General features: G+C 40.8%; 1 pseudogene; it reads left to right on the top strand.

The window, feature by feature from the left end:
- The first annotated feature begins 5,396 nt into the window (after window positions 1–5,396).
- LOC112578555 lies at window positions 5,397–6,999 on the top strand (annotated as a pseudogene).
- Window positions 7,000–8,249: the final 1,250 nt, after the last annotated feature.

The raw sequence follows: 8,249 nt of genomic DNA, 5'->3' as shown, positions 1-8,249 counted from the left end.
TCTATTAAGTTAATTAAATTTGAAGACAGCAGGCATATTTGTTGGTTAAAGTATTGAACTAAAATATATGAATCTGATGACATTTTACACGTTGATAGTGAAATCCCAGTTCATAAAACAGCTCAATTTAAGAATGTGGTCACCAGGCTTCTTTATTTACTGGAAGAATATGTTAAGGCTTTCTCTTTGGGGAAAACCAACCAGCTCAAGGGAAAAGAATTGCAGTTATTCTCAGTGAATAATGTGCCAATGAAAGAATTGAATCAGCTCATAGTGACATTCACTAGTGGTTTATCAACTACAAATAATTATCGATTTGTGTTATAGTAAGTACATCACTCTTAAATATAAGAAGAGTATCAAAAATCATCTGACTTTTGAGGAAACACTTCACAATAAAAAGAAAAAGTCAAACAAACAAACAAAATAACCCAGAGAAATGGGAATCAGAGGTAGGAAGAAAGATGTCTTTGAAAACAAAGAGGAAAAGTACAAAACAATAAATGCACTCAGAGGTGAAAGAAGATATTCAGAATAGTAAATCATAGCAAGAACAAGAAGTAGGTCATGCAAACTAAATAAATTAAAAATAAATTTTAATAGGATGTTCCAGAAAATAGAAAAACAAGGTTATGGAAAAGGGGTGCAGAGAGAGAGTGGGAGAGAACAGGTGAAAAAAGAAGAGAAAATGAAAGAAGACAAGAGAGAATTAAGAATAATTCCAGGAAGTCTAGCAAAGTAAATTTCAGAATAGCAAGAATAAAACGGTATGTATACTTTGGGGTGTTTCATTTTTACTTAAGAAACTTTTTAAATTCATTTTTTTTAACTGTACGCAACTTTAATGTTACTTCCCATTTACAGTTATGGAAAACTATTGGCTATAATCCCCGTGTTGAACACTGTATCCTAGAGCCTATCTTACATCCAATAATTGGTACCTCCCACTCCCTCATTCTGTGTTGCCTGCACCCCCACCACTGGTAACCACTAGTGTCTTCTCTACATCTGTGTCTGCTTTTTTGTTACATTCACTGGTTTTTATATTTTTTAGATTCCACATGTCATTGACATCACACAATATTATCTTTCTCTGGAATGCTTTTATTTATCAACATAGGTTAAAGGAGTAGAGAATAAAGCATCAGCATCTCTCAAATGATTTAATGGATTCCAAGTCAAATTATCTATACAGAAAACCAATGTGCTGTTAAAATTTTTGGTCAGTTTTCTGCAATATAAATTACTTTTTAATTACATATTTAAAGTTATGTCTGTTAATTTAATTTAAATTAATTTAAATGGTCATAAGGCTGTTAAGCAAATTTGTAAAACTCAGCAGTGGCCATGGGACTGGAATTCCAATCCCAAAGAAAGGCAATGCCAAAGAATACTCAAACTACCGAACAATTGCTCTCATCTCACAAGCTAGTAAAGTAGTGCTCAAAATTCTCCAAGTCAGGCTTCAAAAATACATGCACCATGAACTTCCAGATGTTCAAGCTGGTTTCAGAAAAGCAGAGGAACCAGAAATCAAATTGCCAACATCCACTGGATCATGGAAAAAGCAAGAGAGTTCCAGAAAAACATCTCTTTCTGCTTTATTGACTATGCCAAAGCCTTTGACTGTGTGGATCACAAAAACTGTGGAAAATTCTGAAAGAGATGAGAGTAACAGACCACCTGACCTGCCTCTTCAGAAATCTGTATGCAGGTCAGGAAGCAACAGTTAGAACTGGACATGGAACAACAGACTGGTTCCAAATAGGAAAAGGAGTACGACAAGGCTGTATATTGTCACCCTGCTTATTTAACTTATATACAGAGTACATCATGAGAAACTATGGGGTGGATAAAGTACAGGATTAGATTAAGATTGCTGGGAGAAATATCAATAACCTCAGATATGCAGATGACACCACCCTTGTGGCAGAAAGTGAAGAAGAACTAAAGAGCCTCTTGATGAAAATGAAAGAGGAGAATGAAAAAGTTGGCTTAAAGCTCAACACTCAGAAAATGAAGATTCTGGCATCCGGTCCTGTCACTTCATGGGAAATAGATGGGGAAACAGTGTCAGACTTTATTTTTTGGGGCTCCAAAATCACTGCAGATGGTGATTGCAGCCATGAAATTAAAAGACGCTTACTCCTTGGAAGGAAAGTTATGACCAACCTAGATAGCATATTGAAAAGCAGAGACATTACTTTGCCAACAAAGGTCCGTCTCGTCAAGGCTATGGTTTTTCCTGTGGTCATGTATGGATGTGACAGTTGGACTGTGAAGAAGGCTGAGTGCCGAAGAATTGATGCTTTTGAATTGTGGTGTTGGAGAAGACTCTTGAGAGTCCCTTGGACTGCAAGGAGATCCAACCAGTCCATTCTAAAGGAGATCAGCCCTGGGATTTCTTTGGAAGGAATGACGCTAAAGCTGAAACTCCAATATTTTAGCCACCTCATGCGAAGAGTTGACTCATTGGAAAAGACTCTGATGCTGGGAGGGATTGGGGGCAGGAGGAGAAGGGGACGACAGAGGATGAGATGGCTGGATGGCATCACTGACTCGATGGACATGAGTCTGAGTGAACTGCGGGAGTTGGTGATGGACAGGGAGGCCTGGCGTGCTGCGATTCATGGGGTGACAAATAGTCAGACATGACTGAGCGACTTAACTGAACTGAGACATCATATTAAAATGCAGAGACATTACTTTGCCAACAAAGGTCTGTCTCGTCAAGGCTATGGTTTTTCCAGCAGTCATGTATAGATGTGAAAGTTGGAATATAAAGAAAGCTGAAAGCCAAAGAATTGATGCTTTTGAACTGTTGTGTTGGAGACGACTGTTGAGTGTCCCTTGGACTGCAAGGAGATCCAACCAGTTCATCCTAAAGGAAATTAGTTCTGAATATTCATTGGAAGGACTGATGCTGAAGCTGAAACTCCAATACTTTGGCCACCTGATGCGAAGAACTGACTCATTGGAAAAGACCCAGATTCTGGGAAAGATTGAAGGAAGTAGAAGAAGGGGATGACAGAGAGTGAAATGATTAGATGGCATCACTGACTCAACGGGCACAAGTTTGAGTAAACTCCAGGAGTTAGTGATGGACAGGGAGGCCTGGCATGCTGCAGTCCATGGGTGTGAAAAAGAGTCAGACAAGACTGAGTGACTGAACTGAACTGAAGCCTGTTAAAGAAAGCAAAATTTTACTTTTTATTAACAATTTTTTTTTAAACAGTCTGCAAAAGTAAAGCACACATTGGTGACTGCTGCTGCTGCTGCTAAGTCACTTCAGTCGTGTCCGACTCTGTGTGACCCCATAGATGGCAGCCCACCAGGCTCCTCCGTCCCTGGGATTCTCCAGGCAAGAACACTGGAGTGGGTTGTCATTTCCTTCTCCAATGCAGGAAAGTGAAAAGTAAAAGTGAAGTCGCTCAGTCGTGTCCAACTCTTAGCGACCCCATGGACTGCAGCCTACCAGGCTCCTCCATCCATGGGATTTTCCAGGCAAGAATACTGGAGTGGGGTGCCATTGCCTTCTCCATCCATAAAAGATGCTTGCTCCTTGGAAGAAAAGTTATGACCAACCTAGAGAAAGCATGTTAAAAAGCAGAGACATTGCTTTGCAAACAAAGGTCTGTCTAATCAAAGCTATGTTTTTTTCCAGTAGTCATATATGGATGTGAAAGTTGAACTATGAAGAAAGCTGAGCACTGAAAAATTGAGGCTTTTGAACTGTGGTGTTGGAGAAGGCTCTTGAGAGTCCCTTGGACAGCAAGGAGATCCAAACAGTCCATCCTAAAGAAAATCAGTCCTGAATATTCATTGGAAGGACTGATGCTGAAGCTGAAACTCCAATACTTTGGCTACCTGATGCGAAGAACTGACTCATTTGAAAGACCCTGATGCTGAGAAAGATTGAAGGCAATAGGAGAATAGGACAACAGAGGATGAGATGATTGGATGGCATCACTGACTCAGTGGACATTAGTTTGAGTAAACTTTAGGATTGGTGATGGACAGGGAAGCCTGTCGTGCTGCAGTCCAAGGGGTCTCAAAGAATCAGACACGACTGAGTGATTGAAGTGAAACATTTTAAAATGTAAATGTGATATTTAGGCAACTCCTTAAAATGCTTTGAGTTTTCTGTCATTATGCTTTAGGATTGAACCGGAGTCTCCTGCATCTCCCTTATTGAAGAAGGATTCTTTACCACTGGGCCACTGGGGAAGACCTCTGTCATTCTATCTTCCCCATTTTGTAAATTTTACTGCTGACTTCTTTTTTTCAGATATTAAATAATATATTAAATACAAGAACACAAGTTAAAGGTTAAAACTCTTCTATACTTTTATTGAACTTCCTAGGTAGTTCAGTGTAAAGAACTGCCTTCAATATAGGAAACTTGGGTTCAACCCCTGGAGAAAGATGTGACAGCCCACTCCAGTATTCATTAGCTTCCCTGGTGGCTCAGATGATAAAGAGTCTGCCTGCAATGTAGGAGACCTGGCTTTGATCCCTGGGTGGGGAATATTTTCTGCAGAAGGAAATGACAACCAGTGCTAATATGCTTGCCTGGAGAATCCCATGGACAGAAGAGCTTGGTGAACCCCAGTCCTTGGATTACAAAGATTTGGACACAGCTGAGAAACTAACACTTCCAACACTTCCAATATTCTTGTGGGAGGATATCCTATGGACAGGGGAGGCTGGCAGGCTACGGTCAATGTGATTGCAACAGAGTTGGATACAACTTAGCCACTAAACAGCAGCAACAAATATTTTCATCTTCAAATGTGGGGAGCTGCCCGTGAAAACGGGGTCCTTTATCTAAAGGACACAGCTCTGGGAGCTGCCTCAGTCCTTGAGGGTTTGCTTGCAAACATAGCTCTCTGTCCCGCCACCCCAGAGATTAGGCGATTATTTACTGCAGACACCTGGAGTTCTGGACAAACTTCTCATGCACAAGGAAATGTTATCTGGTGTAAGAAATAATAACAGGGTGCCATTCCCATGCTCTCAAGATTTTGTCTGACTTTTAGTAAGATGTATAGTTCCGCCAAAAAGAATGTTAACTGTCTGGTCTTTCTCATGCTCTCCTGTATAAATATAAGATGCTGAATAAAGTTGTGGTCAGACTGCGTCCCTTCATGGAGACGTGCCTGATCCTCTCGACCCCATCTTTGTTGTAGTATTCTTTTGCTGTAGTATTCTTTCTCAGCCGCGTTGTGCACGTTCTCAGGACCTGATCGACTTTGCTGGCTGGTGGCGCCCGAACAGGGACTCGAGAATCAGAGTGCAACGACGGCCGCTGCCCATCAGGATTGAGATAAGAAACAAGGAATTCCTAATTATTTGAAGTAAAGGGCAGGGAGTGTTATTGTGGAGAGTAATAAATCATGGGACAAGGCAATAGCCACCAGTTATTTGTACATATGTTGAAAACTATGTTAAAAGGCAGGGGAATTCATGTAAATAAGTTACAGTTAGAGAAATTTTTACTTTTTGTAGAAGTTTGTCCTTGGTTTCCAGAGGAAGGAACAGTTAGTCTGGAAACTTGGAAGAAAGTAGGAAAACAATTGCAGACATATTACTCCTTACATGGTCCCGATCGTGTCCCTGTGGATGCTTTTTCTTTGTGGACCCTCATAAGAGACTGTCTGGATCCTGAACATGAGGGGCATAAGATTCAAATGGCCCTCCGGGATTCCACAAAACCCGAAGTTGCAGAGCCTTCCTTCCCTCCGCCTGAGCCGCTTTATGCTGTGCCCGAGGGAGCAGCTTGTAAGGCTGGAAGGAATAACGATGTGTTAAGCTCTGATAAACAGGAAGAATTAGATAAACAAGCAGCTCAGTACCATAGAGATGATGTGCCTTGGGAGATGATGGTTGGCACACAACCCCCCTCAGGAAAAGGGGAATTAAAGTATTCAGGGCTTTCTGAAGAACAGCTGGAGAATTTAATTCAGAAGATTGTTATAGCAATAAAAAAGAATGCACAGGGACACTCCCACTCCAGCCAGCCTGTGCCTCCAGCATGTCCTCCCTTGGGTTTTGCTGGGCTTGACCCACTTCCGCCTTTCATAGCACCGCAAGAGCTTATATCTATCCCTGCTTCTTTTTCCGGTGAAAACATAAAAATTAGAAGTGAGATATTGTTATCTCCTCTTCAACAAGCGATTAAGCGAGCTAATGATGAAAGAGAACATATTCCCGGGTTTTCAAGAATCTATCCAGTATTTGAAAATGCTCAACAGCAGAGGTATTATGAACCGCTGTCCTTTAAGCAACTAAAAGAGTTAAAAATGGCTTGTGCACAATACAGCCCGACTGCGCCATTTACTCAGGCTATTATAGAGGCTTTAGGAAATCAAAATCTGCCACCTAATGATTAGAAACAGGTTGCTCGGGCTTGTCTATCTGAAAGAGATTATTTACTATGGAAATCTGAGTTTGCTGAACAGTGTGGGATCACAGCCCATATCAATCGGTGACAGGGACTGAACACCACTTATAAAATGATGGTGGGAGAGGGGGATTATCGAGACACTAATAATCAACTTAATTATTTGCCTGGAGCCTACCCTCAGATTAGTGCTGTGGCTCTATGAACATGGAAAAAACTTCCAAATTCTGATTAAAAGACCAAAGGTTTATCTAAAATTCACCAGGGGCCAGATGAACCATATCAAGATTTTGTTGCCCACCTGCTCAAGGCAATTAGTAAAATGATAGGGGATGAGCAGGCGGGAATGGTGTTGGCTAAACAGCTTGCTTATGAGAATGCCAATTCGGCTTGTCAAGCTGCCCTGAGACCTTACAGGAAAAAGGGAGGCTTACCCGATTATGTACGGATCTGTGCCGATATCGGCCCTTCGTACGTTCAAGACATAACTTTGGCCGCGACATTACAAAGAAAGACAGTCAAAAAAGTACTGCATCAACAACAAAAGCAAGATAAGGAATAAAATTTTGCAATTTGCTCACTATCACCAATTTCTCTTCCCCAAAATCGTTGTTTCTCAGCCCCTTGCCGACGCCCTAACTGTATTTACTGATGGCTCTTCTAATGGAATAGCTAGTTTGATTGTACAGGGCAATACTGCCACCTGGCGTACTAATTATGTCAGCTCAAAAAGTAGAACTATTTGCCGTTTTTCAGGCTCTATTACAAATCTCTGCTCCATTTAATTTATATTCAATCAATATATCATAAGAGCCTTAAACACTACTGAGACTGTTCCATTTATTGGTACCCTGAATTCTACTATCCAAACTCTTTTTCGTGATATACAACATTTAATTTGCTCTAGAGTTAATAAATGCTATTTTGGTCATATTCATGCTCACTCTGGACTTCCTGGACCTTTAGCACGAGGCAATGCTTTGGCTGACGAAGCTACACATATGATATTTCCTTCATTGGAACAAATGGCAAAAACTTCCCACAGCTTACACCATCAAAACAGCAATAGCTTAAGACTTCAATTTGGCATTACTCGTGAAGCTGCCAGACAGATTGTTAAACAATGTCAAACATGTCCTCAATTTTTTAGCCTCCCCCATTATGGAGTTAATCCCAGAGGATTGTTGCCAAACGACATATGGCAAATGGATGTTACTCATATTCCTGAATTTGGTAAACAAAAATTTGTTCATGTTACTATTGACACCTTCTCCGGCTTTTTACATGCCTCTCTACAATCCAGAAAAGCTAGCAAACATTGTATAGCTCATTGCATAAATGTTTTGTGTTATGGGAACCCCTAAAACCATAAAAACAGACAATGGTCCAGGATACACTGGAAAAAATTTTCAACTCTTCTGTACACAACTGTCTATTTCACATAAAGCGGGTATCCCTTATAATCCTTAAGGTCAAAAAAATTATTGAACGGGCACATCAAACTCTCAAACATCAATTGCAAAAACTAAGGAAGGGGGAATTGTATCTTAATACCCCCTCCAACTCTCTAAACCATGCTTTATTTGTTCTAAATTTTTTACAATTGGATATACGTGGCCATTCAGCAGCACAAAGATTTTGGAACTTTGATGCACAAACAATAAGACCTAAAGTCTTTTGGAAAGACCCACTTGTGGGAAAATGGTATGGACCAGATCCTGTAATAATTTGGGGATGAGGGCATGTTTGTGTTTTCCCACAGGATGCCGAAGCACCGCGCTGGCTGCCGGAAAGGTTGGTAAGCACGGCGGAGACGATCTCTAGTAAACCAGATGAGGAGATTGAC

The sequence above is a fragment of the Bubalus bubalis genome, chromosome 13, assembly GCF_019923935.1.
Source record: "Bubalus bubalis isolate 160015118507 breed Murrah chromosome 13, NDDB_SH_1, whole genome shotgun sequence".
In the NCBI taxonomy this organism is placed as follows: domain Eukaryota; kingdom Metazoa; phylum Chordata; class Mammalia; order Artiodactyla; family Bovidae; genus Bubalus; species Bubalus bubalis.
The sequence above is the reverse complement of the archived record's forward strand: the minus strand, read 5'-3'. Positions and strand labels throughout refer to the sequence as shown.